At 48.8% G+C, this 21,469-nt stretch overlaps 2 long non-coding RNA genes across 3 annotated transcripts in view; both read left to right on the top strand.

Annotated features, from left to right (window-relative positions):
- LOC129634988 (uncharacterized) overlaps nucleotides 1-21,469 on the top strand; it is a 370,413-nt gene that overhangs the window by 27,060 nt on the left and 321,884 nt on the right. The window lies entirely within an intron of this gene.
- Nucleotides 13,438-14,939, top strand: LOC129634989 (uncharacterized). The gene is made up of 2 exons (XR_008706045.1): nucleotides 13,438-14,737; nucleotides 14,835-14,939. It is a non-coding gene; the product is annotated as an uncharacterized LOC129634989 (long non-coding RNA).

Genomic DNA, 21,469 nt, shown 5'->3' on the forward strand with positions numbered 1-21,469 from the left:
CTTCCACTCAGCACAATGTTTTGGAGGCTCTTCTATGTCATAACTTCATGTGTCAATGCTTCATTCCTTTTTGTGTCTGAATGATGTTGTATCTTATGACTAGACCTCAGTGTATCAGTTCATCCAGGGATGGGCATTTTGGTTGATTCTATCCTTTTCTACTGACTGGCTTCTATCCACTGGTTTCTACCCACTGGCTTCTATGACCCACTGGCTACCCACTGGCCCACTATGCTGCCACATAACCTTCTCAGTCCCTCAGCAGCCTCAGTGCTCATAGTGACAACCCCCACCACAAAGTCTCCCCCAGGTATTTCTGGGTGTCCCTGGGGGGTTTCACATGATTGAAGTTCTGTTCCAGGTGCCTGGTTGCAGCCTCTGCACCAAGACCTCCTGTGGGTGGACAGCTCCGCCACACCCAGATGGCACCCCTGGAGCCCCTGTCCACTGAGCTTGTCCTGTGATGTGCTGGTCGCATGATCTGTGTCAGGGCAGGACCTGGGGACCTCTGGTTTCATGATGGAATGGGGACCTTGCCATCTTCCGAGAGCATTCTGTTACTCCCTCTCAGCCTGTGAGTGTTTATTTTTGGCCTGGTCACTTTTCCCTAAAAGGAATCATCTGGTCTCAGAGGTATCTAAGAAGGGTGCCACCTCACCCTGGGTGATCTGGGACTGCTGGTCCATCATCCTGGGAAGCCCGCTCAGTCCCAGGCAGACCGGGACCATGGGTCCTGTAGGTTTCAGCCTGACTGGGGAGCTTCTCATCGTTCAATATGCTGCCTTTCAGCGTATCCTCCTGTTTTGAATCTGACCTTCCATAGCACCCTGAAGTCCCTATCCAGAGCCTATTTGTCCACAGTTGACTAGAGAGTAAGCTTCTTTTCTTCCACTGGATTGGTTAGTTATCTTGCTGTCTGAGGCTAGGAAGAAACCTGGAGATTTAAACTCTTTTTAATGATTTTTTTTTTTTTTTTAAACCAATCCTCTTGCTTTCAGCCTTACTGGCCTCCTGCTTTCAGGGCTAGCTGGTACCTCTGGTTCTTGATGTTTTCTGGGGTGCTGTGGACACAGATCACCTGGCTTCCTACCATTTACCCTTGGGCTTGGGTGGAGCTTTTTCAGCTCTGATATATCACTCAGCTCTCATCTAATTGCTTTTCAGCCTCCCTACATCCCTCCCCTTCCAATGTATTATTGTATTTTAAAACATCTTTTGCCTGTTCTTCTCACATTTCTTTATGACTTAAACAATTCCTTTACTCGCATGTTAGTGAGTCTCAGGGAAGAGCAGAGAAAAACATATGTTTTGTTGGACATTTTTAGCAAGAAGTCTCATTTCCTCCATGTGTGAGGCCAGGTTGCGTCTCCATCGTGGCTCACCTTCTTAGCTAAGTGGTCTTGGACAAGTGCTAATACATTGATCTCTCTGAGCCCTGTTTCCTTCAATGCCTGGGTCCCCTTTAAAGTAGGAAGAGTGGAGTGGTGTAATAACAAACCAAAGAACACGTGGGAAGCCCCAAGTGTGGGCCAGGCATGGGTGGCTTCATATCTCCTCAACCCCTGTGTCCTCCCTACCCTCTTGTATTAATAGGAGCTCAGAGACTTTTCTTGTCTAAAGGGGACACACCCCTCCAACCCTCCACCCTTCATATGCATTTTCTCTAGGATTCAGAGTAAAACCTTCCTCCCCCATCTACCAAGAGGGTCACTAGCCCATCTTTCCCTTCTCACTCCTAGTTTGGGCTCAGCTTGGACACCTGTCCTTAGTTTTCCAGCCACGCCTCTGCTCTGCGTACACACTCATGTTTGACCTCCATTCTTGTTGTTCAGCTGCTTAGTTATGTCTGTCTCTTTGCAGCCCTGTGGACTGCAGCTTGCCAGGCTTCCCTGTCCTTCAGTGTCTTCCAGAGTTTGCTTACTTTGGCTCAGCATCTTCATTCCTTCTGGAGCTATTTCTCGGCTCTTCTCCAGTAGTGTATTGGACATCTACAGACCTGGGGAGTTCACCTTTCAGTGTTATCTCTTTGACCTCTAAGGTCAAGCTCAAAGTCATCTTCTCCCAAGAAACATTTCCTAAACTTGATGGCCTCCACAGAAACCCCTCCCTGACACATTTTGGGGCAGGCGGTGGAGCACAGAGGCTAAGTGTGCAGGTTCTCAAGGAGTTGCCCACCTGGGTTCGAGTCTCAGCTCTACCGCTAGCTGGCTGTGCTGCCTTGGGCAAGTGACCTCACTTGCCCAGTTCTGAGGCTCAGTTTCCTCACGAGTAAAATGGGGCTGAATAATAGCACCTAGCAGTCACAAATGAGACCCATCATTCCAGAGATGAAAGGATATGATGGAAATAAAGAAAACACAGTGGCCAGTGTACATGTATAAAAGTTTACTGTTCTTTTTGCTTCTGTCCTATTTTGATGTTTGGTTTGATTTAGCTGCCAGGCTGTCTCTAGGGGTAGGGACTTGTCTTCTTCCTCTTTCTCTACTTTGCAGCCTGGCCTCAGTGGCCCAGGAGGTTATAAGAGCACTGGAGCAGGAATCCCAAGTCCAGTTCGCCCAGCATCATTGGAGGGGTAACCTTGGGCAGATCACATCACTTCTCTGAGTCATTACTTTTGGAGGCAGCTGGGAGACCAAGTCCTGCCAAGGCATGCAGAAAAGAAAGTGAAAAAGAGACTGGAGCTGGTGACATATGTTTCTTCCCTCTTCCGGCAAGTTTATCCCCCACTGGCTCAGCCAGAGTCTTGTTAACACAGAGCTGGATGGAACCCTCTGTGCCCCTGACTCTGTGGCTCTCAGTCTCCACTTCACACGAGAATAAACTGGGGAGATTCCAAAAGTTTGAATGCCAAGGACTTGACTTTGGATGTGGGAAACTGGAATTTTGGAGGATGGGGTCTGATTAGAAAGGATTTTAAAAGCTCCTAGATGATGTGGATGCTTTTGGAGCAGGGCCACATCTGAGTGGTGAGTCTACACAATCCTCTTGTTCTTCTGGGAAGCATAGCTCAGGCCCCTCTGTGCCAGGCAGAAGGATCAATCTCTATTTACAAAGCTCCATTGAGCTTCATCTCTAATGCCATAGAACCCCTCTTTTCTGAGCCCCATTCATTTGTTGGACAGCAGCTCTGATGATCAGCAAGTTATTTTCATCGAGCTGAAGATAGCATCTCTGCAAAACCATCTCTCCATCCCCGTTGAAGGTGGCTCAGCCCGACCCAGGGAAGACACCTTGCATCCGAGCTGCCCCTCATCTGAGTGGATCTGGCTGGGGGCTGCCACATGGATTTCGAAGGGCCTTGGATCCAGAAGAGGGACCGTCCTCCTAACTCGGCTCTAGTCTAATGGTTTCCAATTGTACCTTTGCCAGAATTTTCTTGGCAACACGTCCCAAATATAACCCACTGAGTCAGAGTCTCCAAGGGAGAGGCTCAGAATGCTATCTGTTTAATACTTGTCCCAGATGAGGGTCATGATCCAGTAGTATGGAAAACATGTAGTAGGTTGATTAGATTAGCTACTTCTGGCTACAGATGGTTCCAGGGAGAAGACTCCAAGGTAGGAAAGAGCCTGGGGCTTAGCAAGGGTGGTGAGAGGTGGGACTGGGGTAAAGATGGGGTGGGCGTGGGGTGAAGATGGGGTGGATTGGAGATGCCGAGCAAGTGAGGGTAGAGGGAATCTAGGCCCAGGTGGGCCCCTCCCTGGGCTTGGGCCTTGCCGGTTGGTCGCTCTGGGACTGTGTGGGTCTGTGGCTGTTGAATCAGGAATGCGTGCTTCTTCTTGGCCCAAAGGGGTTCTTTCTTTTCATCCTCAGTTCTGGGGAAGGTGGAGGAGATAGTCGAGACCATTTATGTTTCAGTCATGCCTACAGAGTTCTGTTCTCTGGGAAAAGATTCACAGTTTCAGGACTCAGTTCTGTGTTGTTGGGTTTTTCCCCCTCCTGGAACAAGAGAATCGATCCTTATTTAAATAATGCAGTCCTGTATATTAGTTTGCGAGAGCTGCCATAACAAAATGCCACAGACTGGGTGACTTAAACTTTGGCTGGAGCTGGAAGTCCAAGATCAAGGTATTGGCAGTGGGGTTTCTCCTGAGGCCTCTTTGCCTTGCACACAGCCGCCTTCTTGTGGAGTCCTCATGCGGCCTTTCCTCTGGGTACGCACATCCCTGGTGTCTCTCTGTGTGTTCCAATTTCCTCCTCTTCTTATAAGGATGCCAGTCACATTAGACTAGGGCTCATCCTAAAGGTCTTATTTTAAGTTAATTACTGATTTAAAGGCCCTAACTCCAAATACAGTCATATTCTGCGGTTAGGGCTTCAACATTTGAATTTGAGGGGGACAGAATTCAGCCCATAACATTCTCCTAGGTCTGTGTAAGTGAGTGACTGCTGACAGTATTAAAGGGAGGCCTGGGTGGAGTATTTTTTAAACAGGAAGAGGAAATGTGCAAAGAAACAAGGGCTAGAAATCCTGACCGCACTGGCTATGTCATTTTGGTTACCTAACCCTTCTGTTATCCTGTTTTCCATTTCCAGATACTCTTTCTCATTTTCTGTTTATTTCTGAGTGTATCCTATTCTTGTTTGAAGGATATATTATTTTTTTTTTCTTAGGGTGATTTTAAGAATCTTTTTCTGTTCCTTGCATCTTCTGAATCTGTATTTTTCCCTTGGTGTCTGTTTTGGTTTCTCCCTGTCAAGGTAGAAGTACTCTTGAAATGTCTAGGGTGTATAGTTGTCTGATTGGAAAACCTGTTGATGGGCATTTTCTTCTAAGGACCCTAAATATCAAAATCTTTTGGTGTTGGTTTTTGGCTCAGTCTGGATCCTTGGATAAGAACCCTCTGATGACAGGTGTGTATATGCATGGGTGTCTTGGAGATGGTGCTGGGATGATGGTGAGATAGGGACTGAGTTGGAGGAAAGGTTGTGAGCCTTACTCTTCAGTGGATGGACATTCATTTACTCCCTGTTTTTAGCACAGCTCCTCATTCCTACCACTGGTGGGGTCCAGTGCCCGTAGGCTAGAGTTCGTGGCATAGCCTATCCTGAGAGTCAACTTCTCTGCCTCTACTGCAGAGCCGGCACCTGCCTGGCACTGGGGCCTGGGGAGGGGAGCTCTAAGCTTGAATCGACTTTCAACTCACCCTTCTGTTTCAGTGTCTCCCCTGTGTCTATCTCCAGGTGCCTCTTGAATCTTGCTTCTTATCACAGGCACTTAGCAAAGAGGAGGAAGCCGAGATCTCTTGTCACTCTCTGTCTGTGCAAAGTCAAGTGGGCCTTAGGAAGCATCTGTACAAACAAAGCTAGTGGAGGTGATGGAATTCCAGTTGAGCTATTTCAAATCCTAAAGGATGAAGCTGTGAAAGTGCTGCACTCAATATGCCAGCAAATTTGGAAGACTCAGCAGTGGCTACAGGACTGGAAAAGGTCAGTTTTCATTCCAATCCCAAAGAAAGGCAATGCCAAAGAATGCTCAAACTACTGCACAATTGCACTCATCTCACGTGCTAGCAAAGTAATGCTCAAAATCCTCCAAGCCAGGCTTCAACAGTACATGAACCATGTGTGAACTTCCAGATGTTCAAGCTGGATTTTTAAGAAAGGCAGAGGAACCAGAGATCAAATTGCCAACATCCATTGGAGCATGGAAAAAGCAAGAGAGTTCCAGAAAAACATCTACTTCTGCTTTATCGACTATGCCAAAGCCTTTGACTTTGTGGATCACAACAAACTGTGGAAAATTCTGAAAGAGATGGGAATAGCAGACCACCTGACCTGCCTCCTGAGAAATCTGTATGCAGGTCAAGAAGTAACAGTTAGAACCGGACATGGAACAACAGACTGGTTCCAAATTGGGAAAGGAGTACATCAAGACTGTATATTGTCACCCTGCTTATTTAACTTATATGCAGAGTACATCATGTGAAATGCTAGGTGGGATGAAGCACAAGCTGGAATCAAGATTGCCGGGAGAAATATCAACAACCTCACATACGCAGATGACACCACCCTTATGGCAGAAAGTGAAGAACTAAAGAGCCTCTTGATGAAAGTGAAAGAGGAGACTGAAAAAGTTGGTTTAAAGCTCAACATTCAGAAAACGAATATCATGGCATCCAGACCCATCACTTCATGGCAAATAGATGGGGAAACAATGGAAACAGTGAGAGACTTGATTTTGGGGGGCTCCAAAATCACTGCAGATGGTGACTACAGCCATAAAATTAAAAGATGCTTGCTCCTTGGAAGAAAAGTTATGACCAACCTACATAGCATATTAAAAAGCAGAGACATTACTTTGCCAACAAAGGTCCATCTAGTCAAAGCTATGGTTTTTCCAGTAGTCATGTATGGATGTGAGAGTTGGACTGTGAAGAAGGCTGAGTGCCGAAGAATTGATGCTTTTGAACTGTGGTGTTGGAGAAGACTCTCAAGAGTCTCTTGGACTGCAAGGAGATCCAACCAGTCCATCCTAAATGAGATCAGTCCTGAATATTCATTGGAAGGCGTGATGTTGAAGCTGAAACTCCAGTACTTTGGCCACCTGATGCAAAGAGCTGACTCATTTGAAGAGACCCTGATGCTAGGAAGGATTGAAGGCAGGAGGAGAAGGGGACGACAGAGGATGAGATAGTTGGATGGCATCACCAACTCAATGTACATGAGTTTGAGTAAGCTCTGGGAGTTGGTAATGGACAGGGAGGCAGGGCATGGTGCAGTCCATTGCAAAGCGTTGGACACAACTGAGCCACCGAACTGAATCAATAATAACAATGTATCTTGCTCGAAGATATGTTTCTTCTTAACAAGAACCTTCTGACTAACTTTGTTATTTAAAACTTGTATACTGTGGGAGTGGGTCTGAAGACCTTTCTATTGTTAGTTCTAATCTTGTTATTTTAAGATGTATGTTGTGGGAGTGGGTCTACTAGTGAGGGGGCGCCCTCTGTCCCCCTTCTGATGTCTATGTCAGAAGCTTTCTCTGTCCCTTTTTCACTTTAATAAAACTGTGCTACACAAAAGCTCTTAAGTGATCAAGCCTGGTCCCTGGTCCCTGGTCCCGAAGCTAAATCTTCTTCAGAGATCACGAATCTGACATAGTTCACCGTAAGCTATTACTCTGTCCTAACTAACTCTGGTGAGTTTTGGGCAGAGATCATCTGCTTGATTAGCTGGAAGTAGACCTCTCTGCTAAGCCTTCATCTCCTCATCTCGAAAATGGGCTAATAATAGCTTGTGCCTCAAAGTTGGAGGCAATTAAGACAGATAGTGCTTATGGAATGCTTAGTATAGGGTCTAGCAAAAAAAAAAAAAATCCAATAAGTACTAGCAAAGCAGCTAAGTAAACTTATTGATCTTATCCAAGGGCCCTTGGAAATCCTCAGAAACAATGAGGTTGTTAGAGCTACCCAGTGACCCGTCTGACTCAATGTTCTGTTCTCTGGCCTCTGGTGCTTGCCTTTTTCCTCCCATTATTGGAAAAAGAAGCCAAGCTTGGCATGTACCCACAAGGAAACATACTAGAGTGATGCTCCTCAAACCTGACCAGATACACCAACCCCCTGGGCTCTATTAGAACGCCAGTTCTGGCGCTTGCTCTGGGGTGGCTGGAGACTATGCACTGCTGTCATTCCTGCTGGTCCGAGGACCACAGTTTGAGTAGCAAGACAATAAATGGTAGCGATGTACCCAGTCAGCCAGTGAGGTGCGGGGAAAGGGAAGATGTCCCCCTGGGGCATCTTTGGGTGGTGGCCTTTCAGTGGAACTCTTCTTCAGGATCAAAACCCAGAGGGAATAGTGTGGGTTCCTCTAAGTGGCCACAAGATGTCATAATGTCATTACAGGAATTCTCCCGGAAAGGTTCAAGTCTGGGTGTCAAATTACATACTTTAAAGCAGCAAAGTGGCGGTTATCTCATCAGGGCGGCTTCAGGGACCCATCCCAGTTAAAACTGTCCCCTGGGATCTAGGATAGATGTCAAACTGACAGCAGAATCTTTTTCTTACTCACCTTATTCCACTCACCTTGTTCTTAGTCCCTTGGACCCTAGCAATGGAATCTATCGTGAGGGGAAACTGGCCTTCTTTGAAACAGAATGCAGCATCTCCACAGGGTGGTTCCCAGAACCTGGTTTGGAGGACGGCTTTGCACAAGCAAAAATTGTCCTGCTCAAATCAGTTAGGGAGATGTTTCCCGCTCTATCTCCATCAGAGTCTTCGAGAGGCAAGTCAAACGCTTTGATCAGACTTGCAGGGAACCAGCTTGATAACAACCATTTCTCTTCTGCTTCTCAAACCTCATCAGACAGGCCCATCTTCCCCCTTCCATGAATGCTAGTCAAACCTAGAAAGCCCCAAGGGAATGCTGCTTGAAAACCGGTGTTGCACATTTCCTGTTGGAAACGGAGAATGCCGTAGTGCATTTTGGTCACCAGGCAGGGTGAAGAGAGATGCATTTGGGGTCACCTAGCTGGAATTGTCCGGAGAAGGCAATGGCACCCAACTCCAGTACTCTTGCCTGGAAAATCCCATGGATGGAGGAGCCTGGTGGGCTGCAGTCCATGGGGTCGCTAGGAGTCGGACACGACTGAAGCAACTTAGCAGCAGCAGCAGCAGCAGCAGCTGGAATTGTCTACTCCTTCAGAGATAGTTTCAGAAAAACCATCCAATTAAATCAGCTCTACTGTGGTGATGGCCTTTTATACTTTCTTCTTCACAATAGAGTCATCTGTGTTTATTTCATCTCCCCAACCATTAGGTGGAACCACATGAACTGCTGTTTCTGGAGGTCAGGATGTCAAATATCAAGTTTCACGTGGTTTCACCTGGACTAGGGGCCAAACTGGTCCCACCCCGGCCTTTGTGAAACATTTTATTGGGATACAGCTCCACGCTCTGCGGTCATTCACGTGCTGTCTCTGATGGTTCTCAGGTTGCAGTGGCAGAGTTGTGGGATTGTCACACAGGGCTTCTGGTCTGTAAAGGCAAACTTTTTACTATCTAGCCTTTTGCAGAAAAATTGCTGACCTCAGTGCGTGTGTGCTCAGTCACTTCAGTCGTGTCTGACTCTTTGTGACTCTGGGACCGTAGCCCGCCAGTCTCCTCTGTCCATAGGATTCTCCAGGCAAGCATACTGGAGTGAGTTGCCATGCCCTCCTCCAGGGGATCTTCCCAATCCAGGGATCAAACCCATGTCTCTTATGTCTCCTGCATTGGCAGGCAGGTTCTTTACTACTAGCACCAACCTGGGAAGCCCTCAGTATATCAGTGGTAACTCCTATAGAAGAGAACTCTTGACTCATTTTTGTAGTCTCTCAGCTCCCCACCCCCAGCACCACAACCTGTAAATAGTGGGTGATTAATAAATATTGGATATGGAAAATCGCCATAAGCCTTCTTCCTGGAGAAGGACTACACCTGGTCTTTAATCTGCTTTTCCAGACCTTTGGCTTCTGTGCTGTGAGTCACTCTCAGACGTTTGGCAAGCAAGCTCTTGCTGCCGCCAGCAAAGGAAGCTTCCTCTTTTTGAGGGAAAAAAAAAATTCTTCCAAAAGCCTCTGAGGGCTTTTGGACATCAATCAACTAGCTCTGAGAGTTGGGTGGACGAGGATATACAAATGAAGCAAACATATGGATTATATTTCCATCAAAATACACATAGGCTCTGAAATTAAGTGGGAAAGGGTTTTGTGGGGTTATTCCATTGCTTGGCCATTTCTGAAACTGTTTAAGGAAAGTTTGATATGTTTGATAAACCTCGAACGCAGCATGGAATTAACCTTTCTCTCCCCAGACTGTGTAGAGGGGGCTGGTTGAGGTCCACTGAATCGAACTACTCATTTGAAAGGCTGCTTGAGTCCAACACTGCAAATGATTGGCAGCTGCATATGCCCGTTTGGGGTATTTTTTTCAGTCCCCCTTGGAGGGGGAGAATGGAGGCAAAAGTTTAATTTGCTAGGGTGGTATTTTCATTTCCTGTTTAACGTATGGCTGGTGTGGTGGTGGTGGTGGTGGGGGGAACAACCTAACTGAAAAAAATGATTACACACCAACCACTTTGATTGTCAAGAAAATGAGAAGGGACAGATGGACACAAAGAAGAAAGTAAGAACTGGTATGGTGCCATTTTACTGTCAAGAGATGGCCACATGGTCCTATGCTCAGATATTTGAGCAGAAGTCAAAGTTGGGAGGGATATTTTGGAAGAAGAATGATGTTTCTTAACAATGCAAGATATATTTGGAGGTTTAAAAGACAGGAGCGTTCTGGGGGAGGGAGTGGAGAGCTAGGAGGGTGGGATCCGTATATGGATCCTGTTTTCAGTCGTTCAAATCGGCTTTTGCCCTTTAAGAGCTCTGGCCCTTCGTCCCAAACTTCTGTGCTGTGCGACTATGGGTGATCCTGGAATTTGACTCTGAGCACCAGGAAATCATGAATTGCTTTAACTTTCTTGTAGACCTATTAGACTTTCAAAATACTAGGTTTTTGGCAGCATAAATGAAGGAACAGGGTTGGTTCCTGAATAGGATCATTTGTTGTCCCGACCTGCAGAAGTCTCACTTGCTCCAGAAAACACAGGACGTGGGAGGTGGCAGAGGCTGACTCGACCCTGAGTTGTGTTGTTCATTCCTCGCTGTGTCTGTGTTATTCTTTAGTGCACCTGGTAGGCCCTGCTGAATAGTTACCCACACTTGGTTTGCAGCTTCCTTTCCTTTGCTGCTTTCCTGTGTGGAGGAAAGCAACCTGGATAATTCTTTTCCCTGCTTCCCTTGCAGCTAGGGCAGTCCACTACAGTTCTAGCCTGTGAGAAAATGCTGGGCAGGACGGGCTGGGAAATCCTTCTCTTTCTTGTGCAGAAATGAGTACTGCTATCCATTTTTCCTGTGGCCAGTTTACTTTTGACTTGAACATGGATGAGATGTCTGGAGCTGAAGCAGCCATTGTTTGTCCATGAGAGAAACACTAAGAGAATAGCTGTGGTTGGCCCTGAGCTCATTAAAACCTGGGTCAGCAACTACCAACCTCTAGGCCTGCTGGTACGTGAGAAAATCATCCCCCTCTGTTTAAGTCAGTGTGGATCTGGTTTTCCGTTATTTGTAGCCAATGGCATTTTAGCAGATGCACCATATAACCTGCTCAGTTTGGCATTGAGACCTATTCACATCATAGTGACAGTATATAAGCATTGTTGTTGTTTCTCAGTCACCCAGTCATGTCTGACTCTTTGTAACCCCATGGACTGCAGTATGCCAGGCCTCCCTGTCCCTCACCATCTCCGGAAGTTTGCCCAAGTTCATGTCCATTGCATTGGTGATGCCATCCAGCCATCTCATCCTTTGATGCTCTCTTCTGCCCTTGGTCTTTCCCAGCATCAGGGACTTTTCCAAAGAGTCGGCTATTCACATCAGGTGACCAAAACACTGGAGCTTCAGCTTCAACATTAGTCCTTCCAATGAGTATTCATGGTTGATTTCTCTTAAGATTGACTGATTTGATCTCCTTGCTGTTCAACGGATTCTCAGGAGTCTTCTCCTGCACCACATCTCAAAGGTATTAATGCTTTGGTGTTCTGCCTTCTTTACGGTTCAGCTCTCACAACCGTACGTGACCACTGGGAAGACCACAGCCTTGACTATACGGACCTTTGTCGGCAGAAGTAACGTCTCTGCTTTTCAGCACGCTGTCTAGGTTTGTCATAGCTTTCCTGCCAAGAAGCAGTCATCTTCTGATTTCATGGCTGCAGTCACCATCCGCAGTGATTTTAGAGCCCAAGAAGAGAAAATCCATCACTACTTCTACCTTTTCCTCTATTTGCCATGTAGTAATGGGGCCAGATGCCATGATCTTAATTCTTTTGCTTTTTAGTTTTAAGACCGGGTCTTTCACATTCTTCTTTTACCCTCATCAAGAGGCTATTTTGTTCCTCTTCCCTTTCTGCCATTAGAGTGGTATCATCTGCATATCTGAGGCTGTTGATGTTTCTCACGCCTATCTTAATTCCAGCTTGTAACTCATCCAGCCCAGCATTTCTCAAGATGTGCTCAGTGCATAGGTTAAATAAACAGGGTGACAGCAGACAGCCCTGTCATACTCCTTTCTCAATCCTGAACCAATCAATTGCTCCATACAGGGCTCTAACTGTTGTTTCTTGACCTGCATACAGATTTCTCAGGAGGCAGGTAGGATGGTCTAGTATTCTCATTTCTTTAAGGGCTTTCCACAGTTTGTTATGATCCATAAGCATAGTTCTGGCAAATGCCAACTTTACAGGATGCTTTGAATTTGTTGGCTGTGTCTGAATCTCAGCAGGAAATTGATGATATACTCAAGCAGGGTAATTGAGAAGAGTTTATTAAAAGGATGATTCACAAAGGTGTCCAGAAGGTTTGGGGCTTCCCCGGTGGCTCAGCGGTAAAGAATCCACCTGTAGGGCAGTAGCTGTAGGAGATGCAGGTTTGATTCCTGGGTCAGGAAGATACCCTGGAGGAGGAAATGGCAACCCACTCCAATATTCTTTCCTGGAGAATCCTATAGACAGAGGAGCCTGGCAGGCTGCAGTCCATAGGGTTGCCAAGAGTTGGACATGACTGAAGTGACTGAGCATGCCAGAGGACTTAGGGAAACCATAAGAGATTGGTCACGCCCCAGGACCACTAGCCTGGAGTTCTTACACCCTTAGGCTAAAAGGGGAAGGGAATAAGTGATGACCTGAAGCTGGGAGAGAGAGGCCAGATGAAAGAATCTTCCTGACAGGGGTGTGACCTGGGGCAGAGGATGCTGCTAACTTGGGGAGACCCAGAATGGGTCTGTCTCTCCTTTCACCCTTCAGAGCCCTACCAGTGTTAAAAGGAGGCTAGAGGGCAAAGGAGACTGTGGATACATTCTGTATGGGGCCGCCTCTCAGGGCATGGAGCCAGGTGGACTAACATGGCTGGTAGATCTGGAGGTCTCCAGCCCACTGATCCACCAGTTAAAGGTCCTAGGCATTCCAGAGAATTGTGTTCCCCCAGTGGAGAGCTACAGCTCAGGGATCCAAAAGCTCCATTAAAGTTTGAGGACTCTTTTATCAGTGTCTTTTCTCTAAGAAATGGTCTCTGGGTTTCTAGCCAGTGGCCCGCAACTGTTCTTCCAGCTGTGACTGGCCCTCCCGGGCTTGGGAGGCCCTTTGTAGAAGCTGCTTATCTCTGGAGACCCCTGGGCTGGCTCAGGGCATTGGGAGTTGCACGAGGTGCTCTGGAATCAGTCTGGTTTTTAAAATTTAAACTCTATTTAAATGTCCCCGGGCTCAGAGCAACCTAGTTAAAAGCAAACCCTTAGACAACCAGAAAGGAAGGCATCTGGGCCGCCATCAAGTGTCCCACCCGCCTTCAGGATCTGATTTCATCCACATGACGCAATATACCCAGACCTGACCCAGGTGGGAATGGAGGCACAAGAGGGCAAGAGACTTGTCCCAAGGCGCAGGGCTGGCAAGCGGCAGAGTGACTGGGGCTCCCCTGGCTGGCCCTGCCCCTCCCACACTGCTCTTCTCTTTCTCACAGGGATACAGGGTCTGGGGCAGCTACCTACTGGGCAGCCACTGCTCTGAATTTTCACCTCACCAGGTATTTGTTGTAGCCTCCCTTTCCCGAGGAGGCACAGGGATGTTGAAGGACTTGCTCAAGGCCATGGAACTAAGTGGCATCTCCAGAAGGGAGACCCAGGTCTCCTGATGCAAAGCCTTTCTTCTTAACAAGTTAGGCCTAGATCCAGCTGCTTCAGGGCACTGCAGATCCACAGCCTCTCAATGTGGGTGCCTCCTCTGGGCTTTCTCTGGCTTGAACTACAGTTTACTTGGCACCCAGAGAATTCAGCAAAGTCATAGAAATCACAGTAGAGAATAGTCATAAAAGTACTCTGAGTCAGGCAGAAGAAGGTGAATTCTTAAACCCTGTGGACCTCAGTTTTCTCACCTGTAAAATAGTCCTATAACTTTCATAGGTTGGATTCCCCCCAGAAGCTGACCTTGGGACAAGGATTCTAGCACAAGCTGTTTCTTGGGAAGGTGACCCAAGGAAACACTGGGAAGGATCTGGGGAGTGGGTGAGACAGGAAAGGAAGGCAGCCCACACCAGGTATGATATCAAGCAAATGACCATCCTGGGTGACCAGAGTTTCATCCTATCAGGATTAAGCCCAACTGGGAGCCAGTGAAGACCACACAGAGTTCTCTCATTCAAAGAGCAGAGGAGCTGGGGTATTGATCCGCCAACTCCTTCCTTATTGGCCAAGGTTGCTCTGGGGGGTGGGATTATTTATTCTCTGGCACTCCCAGCCTGCTGATGAGTGGGCAGAGGCAGCTGGAGTAGGAGGAAGCCTTCAGCAAAGTGACGCAGGGGTTGCAGATGATACCAACCAGAGCATCCTGTACCTAAGGGTGGAGATGGGGGCTCTGGTCTCTGATGCTGATGGCCTTGAATCATGAGGAGGCCATTAAAAAAAAAAAAGCCTGTCACTTAGTAAGTGCTCATTTAATGGTGCCCATCATTATTCCTATCATCTTTATTGCCATGACCATTACTGTGACTGCTACCTACCGAGAGCAGATGGGGCAGCCCTGGAAAGCTTATTTGTCTCCCTCTGAGGATTTTTGCCATCAAAATGTTCTGCTTCAGCCAAGCATTTTATTTTCCCCAGGGACCATCCACTGGGAGAAAGCTCTGAGCTCCTGGCCCGGGCTTGAGAATTCGAGCCAGGTGTGTTTCCCAAGCACAGGAAAGAATTTGCCTTGTGGGAGGAAATTGGACCTGGCTAGGTTCACAGGGCTGGGCTCTGTTTTCTCCAACTCTTCAGAGAAAAGCAAAAAGTACCAGCCCTCTGCCTTCTGGAGCCAGGAGAGCCTGCTTCCCCTCCAGCTGGCAGCCGGTGCCATGCGTACAGCCAGGACTGCGTGCAGCTGTCTCCTCCATGGGCCCCCTGCCCTCTTCTTGGTTCCCTGAAGGCCCAGGGACAGAGAAGGGCCCTCTTTGAAGCTGCAAGAGGGTGGAGTTGCTTCCTCCAATTGCCCTCCTTCCTTCCTTTGTATTTTCTGTTGCTTCCTCTTCCGCCTCCACCCCACTCCCACCACCCTGTCCCCAGCCCCCATTCTATATCCTTGTCACCCTTTCTCTCCTGGGCTCCTAGGGGAGGGGTGGTATTTCGGTCAGGATTATTCCCACATATTCCCCTTAGAAGCCCTGGCTGGATGTGGAGTGTGTTGAGGGAAGCTTTTCGCTCCTTCTCCCTTCTGGGTCTGTTCCCTCCTGTGTTGCTTTGATCTCCAACTGATGCCGACAAGTGGACCGGCCCACCCACTGATCCCATTCAGTCTGGTTGAAAAGCAGTGTTTTCGTGTTCTTGCGGCTGGGCTGCTGTCCTTGCTGCCCACAGCAGGAAGGGATGCTGGCTGGCATGGGAGCCTCCTGAGCCCTGCAAATTGAATGAGCTGGCAGTGCTGGCTGACTTGCTATTAGGGAGCTGACGGTTGACGTGTGGCTTTGCTGTTTACTGAGGGTTGGAGGCAGGGCAGGGTGTCGGATGGGGCAGCCACAGGTGACGTAGGACAGGTCCTCAAGAAAATGCAGCAGTCTCTCTCATGAGGGATCTCTAAGGGCCACTGTCGAGAAGCAAAGTACCTGCTACTCTGGAAGAAACACAAAGAAGAAACAGACCGGCAGAACACTTGGGGTCGACTTTTAAACACGTTACTACCTGGCAGTGGGGTCTGGGATGAAACACCCAGTCCCGTGCCAGCATTTTCTGACAAAATTGATACCCTTCTTTGTTTGGGAGCCCATGGGATCAGCCCTTACTGCCTGAAAAGAACCCCCCAGACACAGTGGCTCATAACACTCAGTGGTTTGGTTCAGCTAGGCAATTTTTCAGTTTTGCCTGGACACACTCATGTACCTTTTATTAGCTGCTGGGCCGTCTGGGGGCTGTCTGTTCTAGGCTGGCCCAGCTGAGACAGTTGGTTTTCTCTCCCCTGGTTTGCTCTCCTCTGCTGGCTGGCTCTGGTGATGCCTGGAGTCGAAGAGAGAAAGGCAAAGTGCACATGGCCTCCTGATGCTGTGACCTACTCCAGTGACATTGTCACTCTTGCTCTATTCATTTGGTCAGAGCCTGTCACAGGCCACCCAGATTCAAGGGGTGGAGAAACAAACTCCACCTCTCCGTGGGTGAGCCTGTAGAGTCATGTTGTAAAGAGGTGTGACTACAGGGAGGGAAATCATCTGCATCATTTTTGCCAACAATCTGCAGGACCCATAAAATAATAAATTTACAGTTGCTTTGGAGACCAGGAAGTCTGTCATAATGCAAAGAAAGAGGCAAAGGGATGAAAATCAGTTTAATCCTGCCCTGCAGCGGGATGTGTTATTGATATTTGTCTACACCATCTAGTCATTTTCTAGGCTCACGTGATGATGTTTGGCTTTCCTCATAGCTCAGTTGGTAAAGAATCTGCCTGCAATGCAGGAGACCCTGGTTCGATTTCTGGGTTGGGAAGATCCACTGGAGAAGGGATAGGCTACCCACTCCAGTATTCTTGGGTTTTCCTGGTGGCTCAGCTGGTAAAGAATCCACCTGCAATGCGGGAGACCTGGGTTCGATCTCTGGGTTAGAAAGATCCCTTGGAGAAAGGAAGGGCTACCCACTCTGGTATTCTGGCCTGGAGAATTCCTTGAACTATAGTTCATGGGGTCACAAAGAGTCGGACACAACTGAGTAACTTTCACTTTCATCATGGTGTTCTGGCTGAGCAGGAATCAGAATTTGAATGACCAGGTGAACAGACTTAGATGAGAACTCTTTTCCTGGGTACCTGCTCACAATCTCTGAGAGATATAGGCCTCCTGTCTCATCCACCTTTGAGTTTGAATGTCCGGTACAGATGGGACTGGAAGATTTAGATAGCTTGGATGGTGGTACAGTTTCAAGGACCTTTATCATAGGGAATGGAGTCTAGTATGGGACCCCAAATGTCTCACCGAGTGTAGCATCAGAGGGAGGAGGCGATACAGTTCCTTTATAATGAATACCAGCACCTATCCTAGCTCGTGGTGGCATTTGTGTTTTCTGGAATAAAGGAGCCTTAGCTGTCACCCAAAGAGGAGCTGTTGCCAAGCTCTAAGGATTTGGAGATGTCAACCACCTTGCTGTGAGACCCTTCCACGTGATTGTAGCACCAAAGGCATTCCATTCATCTTGCTCATACGGCGCTGGGAATTGCTGGCCACCGGGAGCTGGTGTCAGTGGAGATTTGGGGCTGTGAGGATGGCGGAGTTTCAGCCTTACCAGCACCAGCAGTGAGAAACCCAGTTTCACTGCAAAGGGGACAAAATCCCGAGGCTGCAAAATCCAGAATTGCCAGCACCATGGTCCCTGAGTCTGTCTCAGGGACACATACAAACAGTCTTGGAGCCCGAACTAGCCTCCAGAATGCCAGCCACTTGTCATTCCCACCAGCAGTCTACTAGACTGCCTATTTCTCTTCTGCTTTTGCAGCCCTGAACATGCTCAATTAAAACAAACAAACAAACAAAAATACCCTGCCTGGTTTTAAGTGGATCCTCTTGATGCATACATGCTTAGAAGCTGAAGTGTCCAGAAGCCATTCAGACTGGGAAGCAGTTTGGAAGACGAATGATGGCAGCCTCATTGTGGGACACTGCCAACCCACTGCCATCCTGCTCAGGAGGGTCCCCCAGTCTGCACACGCTTTCCTGCTCTGCGGGCAAGTCCTTCTGCCTTCCTGTCCAAGTACCTGGCCCGACTACGAGGTCCTGTTCCCTCACCAAGGCCCGTCCAACCCCCGATCGGCTGATTACTCCGTGCAGGGCCTTCACCAGCAGGGGACTGCCTTGGCAGCCCTGTGCCTGCCCGTGGCCAGCCCAGATGGGTGGCACCTCCCCGCCCTCACCGGCTGCCGGGGTTTGCTTTGTTTTTGTTTCTGTTGGCTCTGTTTCAGTGGAGCCTACAGATGTGGTCAGACCGGAGAGGGGTAGGGGGCGGGGGCTGCCAGCTGAGGGGGAGAATAAAAGAGCCAATCATTTCTGATATAATCTGATCTGACTAGAAGGTTCAGAAGGGGGGCCAGTGAGACAAGCCAGACTTAGGCTGGGCCCCTTCTGGCCTGTCTTCAGGGTCTGTGTCTCCATCCCACCCAGAGAGTGGGATGCCCCACGGCTCTGGGAGCCCTGGAGAGTCTCAGCTAAAGAGCCCCACGCAGCCCTGCACGGCTCAGTCACAGCAGCCGCAATTCCCAGGCCAGGGCAGGAGGGCCTGGCTCATTTGCCTGCTCTTCTTTGGGGCACTCGGGCCTGACTCAGCCCTAATGAGGGGAGACAGATAAGAGAGGGAGGAAGCCGGTTTGACAGAGAGCTGACTTCCCCTCGCCCAGACTTTTCACCTGTCAGGTAAAAAGGATCCCAATTAAGCACCTCAGCAAAGCGGACCCTGCAGCCCCACAGCCCGTCCTGTCTCCTGCCTGCCAGGGTGGTGGAGGCCGCAGCAGGAGCCTGGGGGAGTGGCAGGGGCATGGTGGGGGGAGTCAGTCCCTAGGAGAGGCTGCCCCTCTCTGGGGTTTCCTGGCCTGGGGTCGGACCACTCAGAAAGCACAGAGCCTTGGGACCCTTCTAGAACACGCAGGCGGCTCCTGGTCTCTGGCTCCAGCAGGCTTTGGAGGAGAGACTGTGAAAGAGTCCAGAGGTCCCCTCCCTCCCTCAGCGGCCGGCCTCCCCGTTCCTGCTCCTGCTGGCAGGCACCCACTTCTGGGCTTCCCGTGGCTTTTCGGCAGGGAGGCACACAGGGCCCTGCCCCCGGCTGCATCTGCCAAATGCAAATAGTTGCTAAAGTTATTTAGTGTCCTCATGTCTCCTTTCTGTCACTGGTGTTCCCTAGGCAACCGCTGCTGGCATGCAGTCAGCTTCTAGGGGCTCTGCGCTCAGGAACATGAAATGGCTCGTGCTCGCTCATGCTCGCTTCTCATTTGGGGGCGTCTCCAAGCGGAGTCGGCATTAAGTGCCCCCATCTCTTATTTGAAAAGAGGGCACTGAGAGAAATCGGGTCTATTGGCCCCCAGAAGTTGAGGCAGTGGAGACTCCAGCTCCTTGGCTGAATCTCCTTGGGTGGGCATGAGAAGGGCTATGGAGAGTGACCGCTTCATTTCTCTGGGGTCCTCCCACCAAAACCTCCCTGTAAGTGTGGCTGCGGCAACAGAGAAAGACAGGATGCTCTCTTTTCTTTCTAAAGACTCTTTTCTTTGTTTTAATGCTTTATATATACATATAAGCATAGACTTATGGCAAAACCTTAGGAAGCATGCTGCCGCTGCTGCTGCTAAGTTGCTTCAGTCGTGTCCGACTCTGTGCGACCCCACCATAGACGGCAGCCCACCAGGCTCCCCCGTCCCTGGGATTCTCCAGGCAAGAACACTGGAGTGGGTTGCCATTTCCTTCTCCGATGCATGAAAATGAAAAGTGAAAGTGAAGTCGCTCAGTCGTGTCCGACTCTTAGTGACCCCATGGACTGCAGCCCACCAGGCTCCTCTGTCCATGGGATTTTCCAGGCAAGAGTACTGGAGTGGGGTGCCATCGCCTTCTCCGTTAGGAAGCATAGATATGTATAAAAAAAGCAGGAAAATTCTACCCCAATGACCCATCATCTCATCCTGCAGAGAGAGTGACTATTAACATTTTGGATAGACATAGAACTGTATAAAACTTTTAAAACAAAAGCAAGATACAAAAACTGTATCTTGAAATTGTGTGAAAAAGGCACTATGGTACCAACCTCCTTCCTTGTCAGTCACATGTGCCCACCTTGTGTCAGGCACCTGCTGCTGTGTAACAACTAACCCCCAAGCTCTGTGGTTTTACACAGTGGTGCTCAAACTTTTTAGGTCCCAGGGCATTTTTAAATATTTGAAATCACTAAAGACATCACAGAGCTTTTGTTTATGTCAGCTCTATCGATCAGTGTTTCCTATATTGGAAATTAAAACCAAGAACATTTTGAAAGCAAGCATACATAAGCATACATTGTGGTGCTCAGATGCTCAGTCATGTCCAGTCCAACTTTTTGCAACCCCATGGACTGTAGCCCACCAGGCTCCTCTGTCCATGGAATTTTCTAGGCAAGAATATTGGAGTGGGTTGCCATTTCCACCTCCAGGGGATCTTCCCAACCCAAGGATCGAACCCATGTTTCTTATGTCTCCTGCACTGGCAGGCAGACTCTTTACCACTAATGCCACCTAGGAAGCCCCCAAGCATACATCCTACTTGCTATCAAAGTGATGATGTCATCACATGTCATGGGTCCTCTGGAAAAGTCCTTTGTACACTCACGAGAGGATGACATTGAAAGGGCAAAGAAGGTCTTCCTGGTATCAGAAAAAGAGTTCTGACCTTGTAGACTCTCTCATAGGATCTCAGAGTCACTCTTGAGGTACCCCTGCCCTGGACCTCACTTTAAGGAATGCTGGATTTAAAAATCAGTACTTACTGTTGCTTACAAGTCTGCAGGTCAACTGGATGGATCTTCAGGGCTTAAGTGGGCTTGCCCGATGTGTCTGCCATCGGCTGGGGCTGGCAGGGCTGGGGGGTGGCCCTCTTGATCTTGGTCAGACTCTCTTGTGTTTGAGGGTCACCTGCTTTGAGGCTGGTCTGGGATGGCTTTAGCTGAGACAACTGGGCTCTCTGTCATGCAGTTGTTCATGCTCCAACAGGCGAGCCTGGGCATGTGCACATGGAGGGGGCAGGATCCAGAGAGCCAGAGATGCAGAGAGAGCGTCAAGCAGGAAGATGCGGTTACCAACCCCAGGGGAGGTTCCCACTGTGTGGAAGATAGCAAAGATCATAACAACATCAAGTGCCAGAAGTCGGAGCCCACAGATGTGATCCGCTGTGTGCTTTAGAGGTTAGGAGTTGCCAAGGAGGACTCCACACACAAGGCGCTGGTTGGAGCAATGCTTTACTCACAGATGGGCAAAGAAATGCAGCAAGCTCAGCATCTCCAGTGTCTCATGGCCATGAGTCCCTCCTGCTAGCCACGGCAGGGGGATGGGATGGGCTGCATGCACCTCTCTAGTGCTATAGGCAAAGACCCCTGATCCCTTCCCACCAGATATACTAGGTGCCTGGCCAGGTGCCAAATGCAGCACATGGTTTGGTAGTTCCCATTATGGCTGCTTGCCCAACAGAGAGGGAGGGATAGAGAGGGAGAGAGGGAAGGAGGGAGGGAGAGAGGAGAGCTCAAGTTCTCATAAGACCTAAGCTCAGTGCAGAACAGATGTACGGTCACTTTGTACTCTGTTGACCAAAGTGAGTTGCATTGGTGGCCAGGAGGGTCCAGAAGACACCCCTTCCCTTGGTGAGAGTTGCTGCAGAGTCACGTTGCCAAGGGCATGCACAGAGGAGCACAACTGTGGCTATTTTTGCAATCTCTCT

The sequence above is a fragment of the Bubalus kerabau genome, chromosome 20, assembly GCF_029407905.1.
Source record: "Bubalus kerabau isolate K-KA32 ecotype Philippines breed swamp buffalo chromosome 20, PCC_UOA_SB_1v2, whole genome shotgun sequence".
In the NCBI taxonomy this organism is placed as follows: Eukaryota; Metazoa; Chordata; class Mammalia; order Artiodactyla; family Bovidae; genus Bubalus; species Bubalus kerabau.